Consider the following 21311-nt stretch of genomic DNA (forward strand, 5'->3'; position numbering starts at 1 on the left):
ATAATAATATAAATAATAAAACCGGTTAAAACGGCAACATATTGTACAAACAAAAAATCGTTAGATTCCCATCATTAATCACCTACATTTTGACATTTACCTAGAAGTATTACAATTTCAAAATTCTGTAGAAACAGCTCTATCATAAATAATAACTGAAAGAAGGTCAGAGAAAACCATAGCCCAAGAACCGTCTAGGGCGGTTTAATTGACTACCTGACCACACCTGTCTGGGTGATGGGCAACTGGCAGGCTCTTCTCCTATACTGTATATAATCCTAGGTCAATAAAAAAAAAGTTAACGAGTTAAATATATTTCTAATGAACCAAATCATGTGTTGTACAGCTCACTATCTCGCACTTGCATGTTTCTCACGAACGCCACCATCACCAATGCTTGACACAGGTGCTCTAATTATTTCCCAATGCCTGCCAGCCTGAAGCGCTGCTCAACAAACTGCCCGGATGTACTGTAGCACACTGTCTTCACATCAATAAGGATTGTAAGCACACAGGAGAGCAATAACATGGCGCTGGCAGTAATATAACGGAACCGAGAGAGAGAGAAAAAGAACAGAAATGTAACGCTCATAATCAGAGTCAGCAGGTAAGCTTGTTTGTTTTATGCACGGTTTGTTTTTATATCTCAGTTTTTTGCCCTAATGTGGACACAGACATGCCGCTTGACAGACATTGCTCGTTGGGCAGAGTGCTTCACAGTGCTCTCTCCCATTGAACGGGCTATATAACACTGTATCTCTCTTTGGCAGCACGCGATTGTTCTTGTTCCCAAGATACCCAGGAATAAACAAATATGCAGTCACGATTTGGTGCTAATATGCAGTCACGATATATATATATATATTATATATATTATATATATATATATATATGATATATATATATATATATATTATAGTATTTTACACTTTCACGACCCTAGAAAATAAAAACGTCAAATGTGTGTTTTCTTTTCTTTTTCGCTACTTGTATGCGGGTTTGCTATTTGGTCTGTTAGAATTAGTCATTTAAAAAATGGATGTGCACACTATGTGGTGTGGTCATTGGCTATTCTCTGTATGTTTTATGGTAATATGTTTGTTTTTGCAGTCTGCCAATATTGTTCATTCCTGGAAAGGCTTTAAATTCAGGGTAATACCAAATGTGTGATGCATTTATTATTTGCAGGTTATTGATCATTAGATGGGTGTAATAAAAACGATTAATATAAAATGCATGCACATATTAACTTAGAACAATAGGTACAACATAGAACCTTTTCAGCTCATTGCATATTTGCAAAGCAGACAGTTACTAAATTCAGTGTCAATATGCAAATAAGGTAACATTTGCTTTAGTTTAAATATAGATTTTGTGGTGCTATGCGATTGTGATTTTAAGAGGCGCAACAAAAATACATAACAAAGTGATATACTGTAGATAGCAATTGGTTTTATGTTAAGACATATTTTAAAAAATTGCAGGGATAGAACAGTCAGTGGCTTTGTAAATGATGCCTGAAGCCTGCCCTGAAGGAACCTCCCTTTTGAGAGTGGCAGGTTTTAGAGAATATCCAGGCATACCTGCAAAAAATGTGGTGAACTCAGGCCTAGAAGGTGAAATGCTGGTGTATTGTGCCACCAAGTCCCTTGTAAATAGAATTGTCTTCAATTCATATTTAAATAAAAAAAGAACTATGTGTGAGCAGATCATTAAGCCTATGGTCAAGAAGTTTTTTGACATCACTATAATCACTGGCATTCAGACATTTAGTGAACCTTGTGACTTGAGTATTTCAGCCATAATGACAAGGCAGCAATTCATAGCGCTTGATGGTCAATTATTGTCACTGTGTCATCCTACCCCTGGTCCTGACCATGGGCCATATAGTGCCACTGGAGGAGTTGTCATTATTTACACTTGTAGTGGCGATGCACGTTTGGAAGAACAGCACAAGATAATCAGGTTTTTGGCTTAACATAACGGCCACAGAGAGGGACAGGGTCAATCTCATTTACTTGTGAGCATGTCATAAAACACGGAAAAAATCCACAGCCATTTTCACATGGAAACCCGTATTTCACGTGAAAACGTCCACTGCTCTTAATCCAGACAGCCTTGGGAGCATATGTGGAAGGTGTCTGGCACAGATCTTTATAATCCAACATCTCTGCCGGTTTTCAGCTATAGTGATCTGCAATAGCTGGGTTGGACAGTTTCATTATATACCTCCGGATTAATTATTAATTAATATTTCTGTTTTCTTTAACTAATAATTTGTGTGATAAATTAGTTGAAATAGTATTTACTACTAATGATATACCACCCTACCAATGGACATTTGAAAAATAATTTGAGCAAGAGCAGTAAAACAGACCTGAGCAATTTAAAAATCACAATTTATTACATCAGCTTAACACTGTGCTTTAAACAGTTTCACGTAAACGAGATGTCCCCTGACAACCAGTGATTTCCAGGTGAGATTCTCTGGTGTACTTGTTCTCTGTGCATGGAAACCACATTTTCTCGAGCTGTCTGCAAAAACAGGATGAGAACTCTATGCATGGCTAATTTGCATATCGACCTCCTTTCTCCTTCATTTGCATGACCTCACGTGAAAGAGGGTCTTCTCGAGTAAAACAAACTGATCCTGAAATGTATTGGGCCATTTTTCATTTGGCTCGAACACAGTGTCTCGAGTAAAATTAGAACACACATGGAAACTCCCCCATTACTGTCAAAATCTGAAAGGGAAATATTCTAAATTAGATACAGTACACTTTTGCATGGTAGTACTAACCTTTAGTAATCTAGGAAATATTAAAGAAGGTCAGTAGAAGGAACAAACGTCAGCTATGAGATTAACTATACATGTGCAGTATTTAATCAAAATACAATGTTATCAACATCAGTTTAGTTTTATAGCTCCATAAGAATGTCTAGAAAAATGCTTTTAAAAGTCAGTAAGCTTACAGTGTCAGGTCACTAAGTAGTGCATTGTATGAGGGAGGGTAAACAAATGTCTAGGTAATACAGTCAATACTGCAAGCTGCATTTTTAATTTTTAGTATATTTAAACATCAGAATTATAATTTAACAGCCTTTGTATTGATTTGCTGAAATATAAAATGGCTTAGTTTTAATATTTGTTGGTCGAATTTTAATTTTTATTGGTAATCCTGTTTTGATCATAGATAAACACACTCCAAGTAACTACTGATTACTAAACACTGCTGGCATTAATCAAAGTCCTGACCAATATTTTACCTGTGGGTTTCATTTCATTAAGTATAATATCAAACCGGTTGTACAGGCTACAGACTGAAGGGTATCTGCCATCTCCTTGTTGCATTTGCTGTTTTCAGCATGCAAATATTCTAAAAAATCAACAACACACGTTATTTCAATTTTATTTCAGTTTAAATGTGGCTAGAATTCATGTTATTACATACATATATTCTCGCCTTATGGATTTTATTTAAGTATTGTATGCATCAATCTGTGCACATTCATATGAACAGTGTTATTTCAACCTTGTGATTCATTTTGGGCCTGATTTTTCACGGCAAAGGAGTTTATGTATGTGCTGGATTGCGCCGTCCCCTTCGTATTGTGGTTTTGAAAGGAGTTTGAGCTGGACGCTGACAGAATTCCTTTAGCGCTGATATGCAGTTATTGTTAGCAAGTTGGTTTATTTTAGCCTGTTATTGTAATGTAGATGACTCTATGGATTAGGCTGTTACACATGAATTCAATCAATATGTTAATAGAATGCAGCAACAAAGTTAATATGAACCATGTGAATGCAGCAAAGTTTGTGATGAGCTCCTGAAAATGCAACTGGTTTAGTTCTGAGACTAACAACGCTCTTTCACTATACAAAAAAAAATCAGTTTTGGTTTGGTTTTATTGGTTGTCGATATTGTTCGTTTTTGGAATTTTACGACTATACTGATTTCGGTTCGGTTTGGGAAAATCACAACTGTTGCACCCCTAGTTTGCAAACGTTTTCAAATACACAGTGCTTGTGGCATAGTGTCTCCATGTCACTGTGGCTGTTTTCCCACATTCAGTTCAACGTGTGCAAAATAAACCAAAATACAATCGCAGGGGTATTGTCCAACTAAAATTGACTGACCGGAAGGGTCCATGAGACTTTTTTGTTTTCAAGATCACAGAGACCAAACACTGGCTTGTCAGATGTTTCTAAATTCTATGATTTGCTTGTTGACACTAACCCCCCCTTTCATGTGACATGTTTGTAAATGTACAAAGTACAATTTCAAGATATTATAATATTTATTATAATACTTTAAGGCGAAGGTGACAAGAGAATTTCCTGGTCCAGTAAAGATAATGGTGAGGATACTGCTCTTTCTTACAGTTCTCACATTCCTGTGATCCAAAGAAATCTGATATACTGTACCTCTTAAACTAGTTTGTATATTAAAAGGCATTAGTGCTGAACCATTACATAATGTACTGATATGAATCTAATTGAATGGATAATTGCATTTTAATGAAGTTAATAATATCTAGAATTATGACCAGCATTGATCATATAAATGGCCCAAGGCCAGAATGAACAAGTTAGTACATTTGTAAAACAAAAGGGAGTAGGGTTACTGAAATGAATCTCTAGTAAGTCTACTCTAGGTGTTAAGTCTAGGTTTACTGAAGAATGCAGATTGGGTAAGATACTGCCACTATATAGTTTTGGGCTGATAAATGGCAAAGGTAATGTAAATATATACTATTTTTATAAAAACTCAAATTCAGTGTGGGCTTCTCAAATCCTAGTAGTTGTTACTAGTATGTTTTTTTTAATCAGAAGGAAATAGCACAACTAATGAAGTTACTACCAATGACGAAGTACCAGTAAATGACACAAGCAATTTATTTTGGGGCTTGGAAGTAGTCTTGAGTTGTGTTTGACTAGTTTCAGAATTATAGTTATTAGAGTATGTTCTCCATTGAGAAAGGTAGTAATCATAGCAATAACAAGTAAAATACATATTTATCCTAAACATATATCTTAACAGTGAAATGCTCAGGTCTTTCTGTAATAGTGTATTCATCTAGTCAGTTAGTAAAATAGTCTTTGCTTTGTGTTTTTCAGGGTTTTGGGGTTATCATTTTGGTGGTGTGCCCATGTGTTTATTAACTACATGTGAAGATAAAACACTGCAATGTTAATTGCAGGTATAATGGATTTTATGCACATGGTGCTATGACAGAGATCTGTGCATTTTTGGAAAAAATGTATTTTATTATCTTGTGCAAACATTTCCCAGATTTCCCAGTTTCCCAGATGATAGAACACTCGGACCCAAATTCAGATTACTCATGGGTGTGATAACTAGCGAGGTTTCAGACTGTGTTGGAAATCAACATCATGTATGTGTGCCAAGCCACGGGTCTTTGACGAGGACGTTTTAAATCTTTTAGTTTGATCAAAACCGTACAAAATCAATCTTTCTTTCAGGTAGATTACTGAGGCACTGTTTTTGTTTTCTTGTTATTGAATAGAAAATACAAATATAACAGTATAAAAACAAACCAAACAAAAAAGTAGAGAATATACCGAGTGGGTGGCTAGAAAAGTCAATATACAATCAGTACAATACTGTGCCACAGGGATCGTTCCAGATACAAACATGGGATAACCATCAATACCTAAACAATACAGCTTATTTTAATATGCATTGTTAGAGTGCCTTACTTTTCAGTTTGCTCCACCTCTGGCCAGGTAATCAGTGAAAGATTACCAGACTGCAACAAAATCACCAATGTTATTCTTTTGTCTGTGACTGTTCACTTGTCATACTCACATTCACTTGTCATAGTACTTGTGGCAGGGCACAAGCTCTGCTGCTGTAAATATTATCCTTTTTCGAGATTTGAGGGGTGGATGCTGGGGCTCTTATTTGCTGTCTATCATTACCAATTTCCTGTTTGAACCCAAATTACACACACCTTCCCTGTCTAGTTTTTTTGTTTTAACAAACGTCCAGACTGTGTCCAAATAGTGACTCAACCTACAACTTGCTTAAGCAATGCTGAAACATCGTCGCCTTGCATCTTCGTCCGACTCGGACGACTTCAATCAATTAATCTTCGATCCTACCTACACCGAATGTAGTTTAAGTTCCATCAGTTTAATTTCTTTGGCTTCAGCCGCATCATCGCCAGTCAACCCTGTGACTATCCAGTCTCCAGCTCAGCATCCATGCCATTCAAAACACCGGTCCCATGCTCAGACTCCGCTGCTCCTGCATTATAAAGATTGGCCATTCACCAAACTTTTAACCCTTTGCAGTTCATTTAATTTTTTTTTTCAGAGTAAAACAGGTTTAAAAGGCATTGAATCGCCAAAGGACACTCAGTACTGTATCTCTAGCCAAGCCCCACCCCGCGTTCGCTGTATTTTTCACATAGCTCTCTATAGACGTGCATACTGATAAATCCTCTCCTGATCACTTGTTTTATCACCAAACTCCTCAATAATGCGATCCAAATATTAATTTAATTAATATATCATCTCCAAAAAGCTCTGCAGATGTCCGTGATATTCTTATGCCGCCTATCGGTCGCACTGTGCCATTGGAAGGTTTTCTCTGCTTTTTCTGGAGAAAAACCGACTAGAGATCTGTGCTTTACATCTTTTTGATGATGTCGGACAGGGTCCAACATTGGACAGGAAAGGGAAAATTGTAATGTCAGAGCTGGTCCAACATAGGACTGCAAAGGGTTAAAAGCTTTGTTTGATAAAGGCATACAACATTACACTGCAAAGCTATATCCGCAGAGCCCGTCTTTCCTCCTCGCCTGCAAGCAACTTCAAGCTGACTTACCTTACTCACTCCACAATCCGCACCCGACTTCAGAGCCTTCTCAAATCTCTGTTCCATCCCAAGACCCTGTTCTCCACCTTCAAGAAGCCTTTTCTCCCATCAGATCCGCTGTTCATCGACTGCTCCCGCTCAGTCATATCTTGGCATTAGTTTTCATCACATTTAGCCACTCTTGTTTGCAGAGCAGGTCTTTCTCCACAATTCTGTAACCCCCCATTCATTTAGAATTGGCGCAGCCACTTTATCAGGCAGCGCTAACATCAATATCCACCTAATCAAAAATATGTGGCGCTGGACTTCATCAGCAGTTGACACTTATATTCGCTCATCTCCCGCTGACATTGCTGCAGCCCAACAAAAAATAGCTAGCATGCCTGACTGCCGGGGCTACCAGTGGTTTTCGCCTATTTTAAAAAAATAAAAAGGGTTTTTTCCTCTCCACTGAGCGGCAGGTAAACACATAAACCATCACACATTAACCCTTTTTAAACCCTGCCTGTTTGTCTTATATTTCATTTCTGTCTTGAATTTATGTTATGCATTGGCATGTGTTCTGCTGTTTATCTCATGGTGAGGTTCTGTGGAGAGCCGGGGACCCATTCTTTGGGGGGTAAGTGAGCCTAACTTCCCCGGCCTTAGGTTAAGCTTCGCTTCCTCGACCTTCGTTAAAGGGAGGTTCTCTCACATGAGTAGAACGGCTCCCCAGTCGGGGATCTCCTTCTATCCAAGCCACTGCCTGTTCAGAAGTCCGGGCTGGCAGCCCGTTTCTCTAAGTCGGGCTCTCTTCACCCGCTCTTCCCACTAACAGCTTGTTTCTGCCTTCTCTATTCTTATCCTATAGTCCCAGCGAATGCCCCGTGAAAGGGTATGTGTGTGAGAAATCTATCCCTGCTAGCAATGACAGGTATAGCCATTATCCAGTTAGGTTATTGGTCTTATTCGGGAGAGGCCACATGCATAAAATGAGCCAGAAATCCTTTGTTGGTGAGAGAAGTTTGTGCTGTAACTTTTATATTGTTTTGTATCTGTAGTGAAGGCTAATGCCCAGCCTACAAGTGATTTATTCTTTCGTTTGAACATTTTGTTTTGGCCCTCGTACTGTTATTTGCGAATTTTGTTAATAAATGCGCACCAGAGCTTAAACTGCAGCTTTCTGTCTCTGGGTCTCTTTCCAACCGGTAACAGCTTGGGTCGTGATGCTACCATGCCATAAAAAGTTTTGGAGATTCCTGATCCTCCCTTTTCCCCATTATTCCTTTAAAATCAATACTGTATTCCAAGTCATTGGGAGACTGAAGAGGTGAATGAGTCACCAGCATGGTAGACTGGGTTTAAGCAGCTCATGTCTGCAAAATATTCTTCTCGAAGTAGTCATTTGCTTCTTTTGATGTGTTAAAGATGCAAGTGTGCAACTTTTAGGCGTGCTAGAAATAATGGCCCCAATGACCACAGATGCTCTGTAGTTTTTGCTTATGTTATCAAAGGCCTGTCACTGCTTCAGAACATCGGAGCTCAGATCTGGGGTCTGCGTCCCCTTATACTGCAATGGGAACTGTTGACGTTCCTGATGGATTCTGACATAATTTGGCCTTGGTCATGCTCCTTGTGCTGGTTTGGGTGCAAAAGATCAGTGCACTTTTTTTAAGTTTTCACAGCCCAGCAGGCTAGGGATGAATTCAGCAATATATTTGGTAGGGCGTCCTTCCCTGTTCCTTCAGATACACCAGTAATCTTGATATTCTGTTGTCTCGAGCAGCCTTCGAGATCCACTGCCTTTGATCAAAGTGCCTGATTTTCTACCCTGAAAGTTTGGTAAAGCTGTTCCATGGATGTAATGCGTTGCTCATGGTCTGCCGAGGTGTGCTGTATGGAGGAGACACGTGCCTGCAGTTGATAGACTTTCTTGAACAGCTTGTGTTGCCAAAATATTATTAAACTTGTCATTCACATTCTTATTTAACTGTTCAATTACTACCATGAGGTCAGATGAAGTCCGAGGGTATTGCTCGCCCGCAGCAAAGAAGGGGACGGTGGTTGGGAAGAAAACTGTTCCTCTAGGCCTGCTGATAACCTTTCTGTTTTCTTTGCAGATTTTAGCTTAGTCATTCTGGACACTCTTAAAATCTTCACTCACTTAACAGTATTAGTTGAGATCTCCTGGGATACTAAACCCACCCCGGATGCCCATATCTACCAGTTAGTGTGGAAAGCCCAAAGTGGTTATTGGTTGCTGTTAACTGTCAATCAATAAATCCTGTCCAGTTTTCTTTTTGAAATTGAAACAAGCTTATAATCGAACCTGGACCGATACACATAACTTAATTGGATTTAAGTGCATGGTGAAAGTACACAAAATAGGGTAATGTACTGTTTGGAAAAATTACGATATAGTTATATTCACTGAAGATAATGCCACAGTCTAAGTGGTTACAAAAAAGTTTTGATTAAAATATGACAGCAAAAAAGTGAAATGCGGCTCTGAAGCTGCGGCACATTGGAAGGGACTGCTGCTTTCACTAGCAGAAGATGGGCCACATTATTCGTAAGTTGTAATCAACAACAAATTTGAAAAAAAAATGAGAGAGTGAATTATTTCCATGTGAATAGGCCATAATGTTAATGTAGGGTTGATTTTTTTTTTTTTATTATTATTTTTTTCTTAATTTACCATTATGTTTACACTTTAAATTTGTCAGATTTTACACAAAACATGGCAAAGGCTGGTGACAGCAGGACTATGGAAATTGGAGAGTGCTATATTAAATGCCAATGTATTTATCAAACGTGTCTTAAAACATTGGGATTTGTTTGAATGAGTTTTTTATACCGTGCTGTATAAAAATATGACTTATTGTTCCTTCCTGTTACTGTGGGGAAGTTTTTTTTAAGCATTTTAACTCGATAATGATCGAAAATCATCGTTAGAATTTGCATGGTTATGAATGTCAATGTCAGGGTTTGATTTAAAACACTTGTATGCACTGTACGTTTTATTTTCAGATTGTTATGAAAGAGAAACAGAGATAGTTTTATGTAATAAACAGAAAACTGTTCAACTTCAGCAGTCAGGTTACAACAGCCCAACATATTTTATATTATGTTCTTTTATAATTTATTTGAAAAAAGCTGTTTAATCAACAATAGTAACACTTACTATGTACGGTACATGTGGTATATTTTATTGTGTTTATTGTGATTGGTTTATTATAACTCCAGGAGTTAATGTGAAATAACATAATATAATGGGTGCAGTTTTACATACAGTACAATTCAGGAGATGGTAATTGCCAATCTAATTATGTGCTATTCAGAATTCCTCATTAAATGCAATGTGTAGTTTGAAAAATAATAAATCAGTTTTATAAACTAAAACAGACAAACCAGACTGCAAGGAAAAAATTTCAATAAACAACTTTGGCGTGGATAGAATGAATTGCTTCTTATTCAAACCCTTAATCGATTATAAGTAGTGCATTTTATGTGGTGGGTTTACAAGGTCAAAGTGTCCCATTATTTGTTGACAGTGTTCAGCTGTCTGTCTGTATTAAAACAGTGTTAAAATAAAATGAAGATGGAACAGAATGCATTGTACAGATGACGTTTACATTTAACAGACAATGTTATTTTGATTCTTGCATGTTGTACTGTAATTATACATTTTCATTTTGTAAATAGATTACAAAATTATAAATGGCAGATAATATTAGTTAAAGGCGATGTTAAAGGGGAATGCAGTGGACATTATATGTACAGTAGCAATCATCTTTTTGTATCACTGTATGCTTAATGATTGTTTTAACCAAAAACAATTAAGCAGATCACTATATTGATGCAGTATCACTGTTTTAAGTAAAAAGATCAGAACCTTCATATGTCAAAGTAATTTGTAAACTTTTTAAAACCTAATTTTAATCAAAAAGAAATAGATAGGATTTGAAACTGTTCATGGCTAACGTCACATTTGACTGAAATGCTTTTAGGGTTCACTTTGAAATGTACCTGTCTACATTTAGTAGTAGTAACAATAATAATAATAATAATAATAATAATAATAATAATAATAATAATAATAATAATAATAATAAGTGAAACCCTCTTAATGTCACTCATGTTAATGTCACACTGCAAATTATCACCACATTGAACTGTCCGAACCAGGATATAATAGGGGTCAACAGAATCAAGCTCCTGATAATATCACTTTGGTTATTCTCACACTCGCATATTGTATAGTTGCAAAGCTATGTTCTGCACAACAGGAAAGAGTAAAGTTCATATTCATATTGACCACTGGAGGAAAAAAAAATGTACACGGATTAATTTGAATCACGTTTGATGCGACTGATATAACAGCAGGTTTCTACTGTCTGACAGTCGTATGCTACAGTACTTTATCATTTTCAGATACATGAGCATTGTTATTCTTTTGTTTACTATATTAAGAAATAGTATTCATTCAATTTTAACATTTGACTTTGCAGGACCTTCCACCAGTTTCTCAAGAGCTTTCCTAGGTGTTTCCGTTATTGACAGAACTACTTGGCATTGTTTGAGATTTTAAAATTATTATCTTGCATTCAAGCACATCCCAGAGTAATTCAGTTGGCAACAAGTCTAGTAAAAGTTGTAGCTAATCAGTGCAGCTGTTGCTAATACATTTTATTCCAAATATATCACAGCACAGTTTAAGGTATAAGATAACTGTAGTTTGAATGAATACTAACCTTATACAGAAATAAAACCTTTATTCTGCAAGAGTGCTAAGTGTTACATTGATAGTTTCTAGAATGTAAATAGAAGAGGGGAACAATTATATAATATACATTGAATTGTGGTTCCGAATGAAGTTTTGAATTTTGAGCATCTCTGTTTCTGTTTAGTTAATTACTAATTATTTAGAAAAAGAAAAAAAAAAAAAAGTCTTAAATTGAGCGGCTGACAAGTCTTGTTTATAAACACAATCATACTGAAGTGTCATTCTGGGCCCGTGGTCGGGTAAAAATGATAAAAAATGCACTTTGTTTCTTTTGACTTACTGGGCCACCATACTTTAGTAGTTTGCAGACACATGTTATTGGATAGGGGAGGGATTGAATTTCATTGCCTGCTTGATTTTTTTTTTTTCTTTCGTGTGACGTCACGAAGACTGGCATTTAATTTTTAAAGGGTGGATATATTTCACACAGCACACAGAAACAAAACATCACACAGGAACCTGTTTACAGCGAACAAAAAAAACACTGTAACTGCGATATTGTTGACTTATGGTTCTGTTAGAGCATTTATTCTGTCTCGTGTTTTAATATATGTTTTTCACAACATTTATAAATATCAAGAAACGAGTGGCTATAAGCAGACAAACTTTCATGAACTAAATTTATCAGGTATGTTTTTTTTTTCCTTATTACTGATAATCTATTATTTTATTTATACATATTTATTCTGAGGAAATAATCAAGAGTAGAGTCCTTTATTGGTTATAAAGACCCTGAGAATACATGTTTATGATGTGATTGCAATCACTCAGGTGAAACAATGTCTTGTAATTATGATGTCATTGCAATCATTCAGGTGAAACAATGTCTTGTAATTATTATGTCATTGCAATCATTAGGGTGAAACAATGTCTTGCCCAAATAGCCCCAATAATTTCCCCAAATATCAATATTTTTTAACAAAACTTTCAGGAAGTATTGTAATGTCCCTTGGGTCCTAGAATAACGTTTTTATACATAATAGAATACATAATACATAATAACAAATAGATACTTAACATAAAAAAGCAAAACATCTGCTTGTTTTCTGAAGTACTTTATAATGTTCCCTAGTGTTCTGAAAAAAGGACATCAATTCCAAGATACTACTGTAAAAAATAGATTTTTTGTGAATTTTCATCTACAGCCATAAAAAAATTGGTCCTGGGGGAACATCCCACTGAAAAATGATTGGTCCTTTAGTTTAAGTGAGCAAAGCAGAAAAAAAATACTTACGGTTACAACTTATCTGGCCTTCAGGGACAACATCAGGTCCAACTTTGTGCAACATTGAAATCTGAGGTCAAATAAGCATCCATGCCAGAGCTGGACTGTTACTGACTGAAGCAGGCACTGCCTTTCTGCTAGAGTTAGTAATAAAATGATATTGAATCTGTGGGGTAGTGTTCTGTCAGTAAAATGGCCAAGCCTTTGCTATTTGCTGCATCAGGCTGGATGTATTGTTATATGATTTGATGACTAGAATAGTTATGTAAGTTCCATTATATTTTATTCAACATAGTGCATGTGCAGCTTTGAGGTTTTTCATGTAGTGGAAAAATTCATTTGAGACGGCCCTGCAAGGCCTGTGCTGGCAGGGGAAAGTGCCTTCATAACAGCAGAGTAGAATCAGGATTCTGCCAACTGTCAAATCCTAAATGGGAAGGCCACAGCTTAGTTTGTCTGCCATGATGTTGCTGGTGTCTGCAGTTTTGTATAAATCGCCATTGGAAGTTATCAGACTGTGCAAGAACAAACACAACAATGTAAAACTTTTTCACTGGAGCCCTGCATTGAATTACATCAGAATGTGTTTTTTTTTTTTTTTTTTTTCATTTTGAAAATGCCCTCAAATGCTGGAGTTTTTCCATCTTCGAAAAAATTGCAACAGAGTCATCTGAACAAACAGGGAATGCAATTGTGAATACATAAATGAGCATGCATCATTTCTTAGGTAAGAACAGCTAATCATAGAGTTGTACTTTGAATATCTAATGTTACCTGTGTACTGGAGTGTTTGTCAATTTTATGAAAAAACAATCTAGTACTGCCAAATATTAGCAATAATTAGCATAAATACAGAAATAAAAACAGTTTCTTGCCATTAGTGAAACAAATTATGAATACAAACAATATCCTGTTTTGTTACTTTTTCTGTATTGTAAAGAATGTAACAATCAGTCACATTATAAAAACAACAGTAGATACTAATTGTGAAGTCTTTACACAGCAACACATTAACTATGCTCTTTAGTTAAGCATATAGAGGAATTATCTATTTGGCCAAGCTTCAAACATAAGTTTGTAAAGCTCACTGTGGTTTGTTTGTTGAACTGTACTTTTTTAAAGATTAGTGGTTTTTTACTTGAGAGGTTAAAACATCTCTGAACACTGGGTAATTAGCAATACCTCTCTTTCGTGAATTATTTAAATAAAGCTTTAGGAAGTTTTAACATGTTGTATTTCAAAAGAAGTCAATGTACCCTTTGGCATTACATTTATACACATAAAATATGTTTTGTATTAATATTTAGAATTTTGGTCTGTGGTGGTTGGAAATTATTTTAACACTTAATGCCTTTTATCTGTCAATACACACAGTCTTTACTCCAAGTCGTCCTTAGCATGCTTGTTTTCAGAATGAAAAACACTCATTAACAGTTACCATTCAAGAAATGAACAACTCATATTTTAAGCTGTAAGTAATTGAAATTAAATTAATCCCTCAATGAAGACTTGTGTTGCAAGGCTTGAAACTGATCTGTATTTAGTCAACAGATTCTGCAATATACAAGGCATGTCAGTAGTTTGCATCCATTAATTGAGTGAGTTTCTAATTTGCTATGTAAAATTGCTACAAAAATAGCAGCAATATAAGGAGAAAAAGCAATTTTCCCACCACTGCCTAGTAAAATTGGTTTACCTGTGATTTGTAGCAATGTTTTTGGCTGACTCGGATGATATATATTCACTAGATGACTTTAACGTGCTAAAACCAAACCTAAGCCTTATTGTGCCGGTCACCACTTGACACTACCACACTCCGAGGTGGGCAAGGGATTCAAGTAAGCAGGTATGCATGTGAAAAATGTGGATTCCTGCTCTTCACAAGGGTTTGTGTTTAACATATATTCTATATCCTTATATTATTATATTCATCTCAATGTGAACCAAATAAATTCTGTCAGTGGGAGATTTTTCTTTTGAACAGTTTTAGCTTGTTAAACAGTAACAATGGAAAAGTGGCTGGTGACATAACCCAGTGTTTCAGTACCATCATGACCTATACTGTATATTTTGCAGAATAACATCTAAAAAAATGCTACAATACCAGTAATTTTAAAAACTATCAAGCAAACTTTTCCCAAAATGTAGCCAAAAAGATGCCAGCATTCAAACTTAAATATACGTACCCTTTTTGCCCAAAAATGACATTACCATTTATGTACTAAAAATATGAATGTGCGATAAACAAGAGTGCCTCTCAACTATATACCACCAGTGTTACTGTAATTAGCAATTCAGATATTGGCAGTGTTTACTGTCTATTATTCTGGCAGTACAGTTTTTGTCAAAGACATCCAGTACATATCAAAATGAATATATAAATGGGGACAAATGGTCCTATAACTGCCAATGCTGACACCACCTGTCTCCATGAAGGGTTCCCTTACTCATATAACATTAACACTTCTACTGACTGTACTGTATAACCACTCTGTAGTCATACCTTTAACTACACTATTCACCCATAATTATGTGTATGGTTTTGACATCAGAATAATCATAAAAAAAAAAAAAAAAAAGATTTACAAAACAGGGAATGTTTGATGCAATAATTTAGATTTGTAGAGCCGGGTGAAAGCTGGGCTGTCCTTACAGCGACCAGTAATCCAACCATCCAACAAATGCCCTTGAACAAAGACAGATATTACACTTCCCCATGAACTGTTTGGCAGAATTGTATTGATAAGGAATGCACATATGCTCTCCTGTTTGAGTGAAGTCATGACACCCTTTAAATATTTTGCAGTTGTGCAATAGCTGGCGCTGGTTGTGAAAGCCTGTAATAAGATCTGTATATCAGATGGTATCATGACCAGGAGTGTGAGTGGGGTTACACAGTGTTTCCATAAACCCCAAGATTATACTGCTGACTTGGGCTATGCTTTGCAAGACAGCAACTGTTGTGTGTTTTTTTTTTTAATTATAATACATTTGCAAGGACATGTGCTGCAACAAGTAATTCCACCATCTGTCAATGTAGGTCACAGTCATCTACTTTTGACCAGTTGAATTGTTCATGTACAGAAGCTCATTTGTAAGTCAGGCTATTATAACATGTTGCGGATAACTTACTGTTACGAGTTTCTTTTTCATCTTTGGCAAGGAACTGTATAATATTACTTTATTTAAGTGAATTGTTGCTGCAACAGTATTGGATAAAAGCCTGTATTTGTGGCATTTTCTCTAGAAGTTTAAAGGTTGAATGGCATCTGAGAACCCCAAAAATATAAAAAAATCTTAAAACAGCTCTGTGTTTTGATTTGATTCAGATTGGTCCAGTACGAAGGTTGGTTATATGTCTTTAAGGGAACTTTGTAGGGCGAAATCACAACACTTAAATATGGATTTCGATTGATCCTTACTAACAAATGTGTACTAAAATGTCACTTTGCTGTAAATTTAGTAGTTTAGCACTATTGATGTGCAAGGCTAAAATAAACATTGCAAAAGAGTCTGACCACATTATCATTTCACATGTACAGACACACTGTTTAATAATTGGATATCTAGGAAAACAGGCTAAAAAGGTGTGGTTTAAAATAAAACACTGGATTATATTGTTCCTACTGGACAAGTATACAACATCAATGTCCTTCATTTACTGCTTATTCAACTGTAATCCTCGGGTGGGGTGGGGATATAGGATGACAGTTGAATACGCAGTAAATGAAGGATGTTCATGTTGCGACTATGACTAGAGGCAGTTCTGGAAAAATGAAAAAAGTTTATTTATATTTTTAATTGAACATGTTAAATAAATATGTAAATGAAAGCTAATTTGTCCAAGTTATTACCTTTAATGTAAGCCATGGACGCTCACTCTGGGACCCATAGAACCTGAGAAATGATGTTTGAGGTGACGCGTGTCAGTAAAACAACAGTGACAAAATGGTGGGTTCCATGCATGGGACGCGAAGTGTAAAAAACAAAAGCACTAATATTTTACAGGATTTTTTCTGGATTTAATGTAAATCTTTTTTTTTTCTAGATTTAACCAACAGAACATTCTGATTGAGATTAATACATACATGTTAACAAACATTCTTGAAATGTGTACGTTTATTTGGCATTGTAATATGCAAAGGAGGTGGGGAAGCGGATCTTTGGTAAGTCAATGTAAGGGCAGCTCTGCAGCATACAATGCAAAATCAGACGGTTTAATGGGCTCATTTAGCTTCAGATTTAGCTGGCAAAATAAATATTTATTTTGTGAAAACCCAGATTTATTTTTTCACTAATCGCTGAACGATAATATTTTCCAGATGCCAAGTGTAAAAGATTTATAGACTAGTTTTAAATGTTGAATTTACGATAAGCGTTTTATCTGAAAGTACAATTTTCAAAACATTTATTTATTTAGTTAAATCTGGACTTTTTGTTGTTGTATTTTGGAAAAAATATGCAATTTACATTAAATCCGTAAAACAAACACCTGTGTGTCAGCGCGGGGGTGGGGGGTTATGCTAAGTAAGCACCACTGTCCTAGGTTATAACAAACATAAAAGTGCTGGTTTGTATGCACCTGGACAGGGAGTGCCAGTTCCATTTTGTCTTGATTATACATCCTACTACCCTACAACGCCATCAGCTTGAAAAAACAATTTAACTGTGGGGACAAAAATATCACTTCCTGATAATCTGATCCCATTGTTGATCTCATTTTTATAATTGATTATTATCCAACTTCTACTGTAGCTGTCATGACCCTTAAAGGTTCAACCAACTGGATAAAAAAAAAAAAAAAAAAAGTTGAAGCAATTCTCCTCAATTGGAGCAGGCAAATCTAAACAGATATTTATAGATTTTAGTTAACAGACAAACTGTGATGGAATGATTAGCCCTTACACAACTTTAGCACATTGACATGTCATTTATGCTATGAAGTAATCTAAAAGAAAACATTTAACAAATGAGTAAATAACATCCTTTGTAAACCAAGGACACGGTTATGTTAGTAAAAGTGGCACGTTTCTCTAATTCTATTTTATATAGTTGTTGTAAATATATATATTTTTTTTTTAAACAATGCTCTAAATTAAAAAAAATGTTTTACTCCTCTAGTTACAACATATGAATGCTCAATAGAACATCACTTTTTTCAAGAATAAAAGTGCAACTGTCATAGCATAGTCCTCTATTTGGATTGTAAATGTAGCTGATAGGATGAAAAGGTTGTTTGAATCAGGGAAAATAAGAAGCAAAAAATGAATCCTAACCATACACATGTTCAGTTCCTGTTTGTACATTAACTGTTTTGAAGTCAATGCAAAATTAATTATTTACAAGAAAATGTGGTTTGGTTATATAACTGTTCCATAAAATTACTCATATTTTTAGGATATTATTTGAATAATTATTTTGTATTTTAACCAGTCAAATGCACAGCTAAAAAAAAAAAAGCTATGTTAAGGTTAGTATCCTGGTTTTAGCATTTTCATATTTACACGACTCTAATTTAAAACTACTGTCATTTATGAAGTTAATGGCTTTAGGCATTCTAAGTATTTTAAAATTATTTTGATAACTAAACTACCATGCATGTCGGCAGAAATTGGCTTAGAAGAAAATATTTGAATTGTACTTGCACGAGGGAATGCTTCTGACACATGTGAGTCCTTGTAGGAACAATTATTATTTGGTTTGCGCCAAACATAATGCTTTGCATTTAGACCAAAAAGTTTAATTTTTGTTTCGTCAGACCACAAAATTTTTTGCCACATGGCTACAGAATCTCCTGAATGTTTTAGCATACTTCAAACAGGATTCAATTCTTGAGTAATGGCTTCCTTCTTGCCACCCTACCATACAGGCCAGATTTGTAGAGTGCTTGGGATATTGTTGTCACATGCACACTTTGACTAGTCTTGGCCATAAAAGCCTGTAGCTCTTGCAAAGTTGCCATTGGCCTCTTGGTAGCCTCTCTGATCAGTCTCCTTTTTGCTCGGTCATACATTTTGGAGGGACGGCCTGATCCAGACAGGGTCTTGGAAGTGCCATACACCTTCCACTTCTTAATAATCATCTTGACCGTGCTCCAAGGGATATTCAAGGCCTTTGATATTTTTTTATACCCATCCCCTGATCTGTGCCTTTCAACAACTTTGTCTCTGAGTTCTTTTGGAAGCGCCTTGGAGCTCATGTTTGAGTCTTTGCTTTGAAATGCTCTACCCAGCAGAGGGAATGTACAGGAATTTATCCTGTGGAATCACAGGGAATCACTACAATTTAACAGAGGTGGAGGCCACTTGTGAGATTTTGAAGGCGATTGGTTACACCTGAGCTAATTTAGCCTTTTCTATTACAAAGGGGTTGGACACTTATCCAACCAAGCTATTTCAGTTTTTATTTTTAATTAATTTTCAACAAATTTCTAGAATATTTTTTTCACTTGGAAGCTGATACAGTCTAAATGTATGCCATTAATTTTAATTTAAAAACATTGGATTGCATTTGAGTACCAGTCACTGCTTTTCTTATGTCATTGAATTATCAGCAAGGAGTGTTTGGTAAATAACATTTTGCACCAGCTTCAAATAAATTACCATTAAAACACCAAATTATCTTTACTATAATGTGTGCATTTTCCATGTAGGAAAAGCTGAGAAAAACAAACAAAAAACTAGCCATATAGTATAGGTAAGATTTGCTGGAATGATTTAGTTGGCAAAAAAGTACTTTTTTCATCTCATAATACATGTATTGTTTTACTGTAGATTTTAACTGTAGCATTTAAGTAGTTGAAACGTTAGTGGAAATGCTAATTTAAAAAAAAAAAAAAAGTTTTTTGATAAACTTGCAGTAGATGCTGTAGACAAGGTGGTATTGGCTATAGCCCATTGATCCTGGAAAGGTCTTCAGTGTAGTTTTTTTTTTTTTTCTTTTGGTGTTCTGTTTCATTTGCAGTGATTTCATGAGTGAGTATATAAATACAAAAATGACCAGTGCAGTATTTTAAAGTTTGACAAAAACATGTACATGCATGATTTTTAAGCTCTAATACAAGGCTGCAGTAACGTGTTATGTTGCATGAACTCTGGCAGTTTGATACTGCCTGTAGTCAACTTGTAGTTTTTATTTTATTTTTTTAATTTAAAGTGGTAGTGATAAAACAATGTACAGTTATGTAGTGTTGCTGTTAATAAATGTCTTAAGAAAACTTGCATCTGTTTAGCAGCAACTCTGCTCCAGTCACCATGCTGGATTTTTTGGTTTCTGTCATTTCAGCCATGTGACGTAAGGAAATGAAAAACACCACTCTTTTGAATGGGGCACTGTGACAGGGTGCTCGTGTCACATGTGTGGTTAGCCGCTGATTAAGCACTACAGAGAGACAATGGAGGTGGAGTTGAAATGCCAACACAGGCGCACATGTTTTATTCATGCAAACAGAAAGTAAATAAAGGAGCCATGTGACGTTACCAACGATGGTAACGCACAAAGGATACAAGCTGTACAAAAGGCAAAATAAAACACAGAACATAAACTACAAATAAAAGGTGCCACACTTAGAAATGAGACGTCCCGCTCCAGGAACCGACTACACTACGTAACCCTTACTATATATTACATGGGATCACTATCCCCTAAACCAGTGGTCCTCAAAGTAATTTGGGCAAAGGCATAAATTGATCTTACTTGTCTGTTTGCGGGCACGCTGACTATTGCATAGGTTCTTATCATACATAGTGCCTTCTCGCGACATATATATATATATTAAAATATATATATATATATATATATATATATATATATATATATATATATATATATTTTCTTTAAGATTTTTAGTGGGGTTATTCTTGGTTCACTCTGATAAGGCCAAATCTCAGGTAGTAATTGTGCATGTGCGCTTATTCTTTAAATAATTTACATAAAATAAGCAATGCAAATATTTCTAAATAGCATGTTTACACAGATAACCATGAATAAACTAAAATAAGAGTGTAGATAGCGTCTTGCTTTGTTTCAATTTGACAAATTTGTCAACACTACTCTGTTTTAAAGATTGCTCATCTGCAGTACAATTATTCAGAGAAAGTGGATTCGTAACTAAATATACTATGGTGTTCCCCTTGTCTGGTGAAATACAAAAAAATAGATAGAAAATTAAATTCTAAATACTGAAAAATATTATTTTTCTCAATAACAGTCTGAGAAATTTAGTGCTTACCCAGCATATTAACACCCTGCCTCTGCTCACAAATGATTGAAGAGATCATGTCAGATCTTTCACTTTCCTATTGGCTACACACTCGCCTTCAATTTTCATGCAGAATACAGTGAACGGCCTCTGCTTACTTACGATTGGACAGCTGCTTAAAACTCGGCAGATATTTGACTCTCCTATTGGTTAAACTTAGTCGGTACCTGCACCTGAAACAGACACAGTTTATGTCCGACCCAGCTAACTTTTGAT

At 35.7% G+C, this 21311-nt stretch overlaps 1 protein-coding gene across 2 annotated transcripts in view; it reads left to right on the forward strand.

The window, feature by feature from the left end:
- The first annotated feature begins 473 nt into the window (after positions 1 to 473).
- LOC121317050 (serine/threonine-protein kinase PAK 5-like) overlaps positions 474 to 21311 on the forward strand; it is a 115629-nt gene continuing 94791 nt past the window's right edge. For both annotated transcript variants that reach the window (XM_041252616.1, XM_041252617.1), the window contains exon 1: positions 474 to 607. The gene's annotated coding sequence lies outside the window, so the exon portion shown is untranslated. The remainder of the gene's footprint in view (positions 608 to 21311) is intronic.

Source organism: Polyodon spathula, chromosome 6 (assembly GCF_017654505.1).
Source record: "Polyodon spathula isolate WHYD16114869_AA chromosome 6, ASM1765450v1, whole genome shotgun sequence".
Classification (NCBI taxonomy): Eukaryota; Metazoa; Chordata; class Actinopteri; order Acipenseriformes; family Polyodontidae; genus Polyodon; species Polyodon spathula.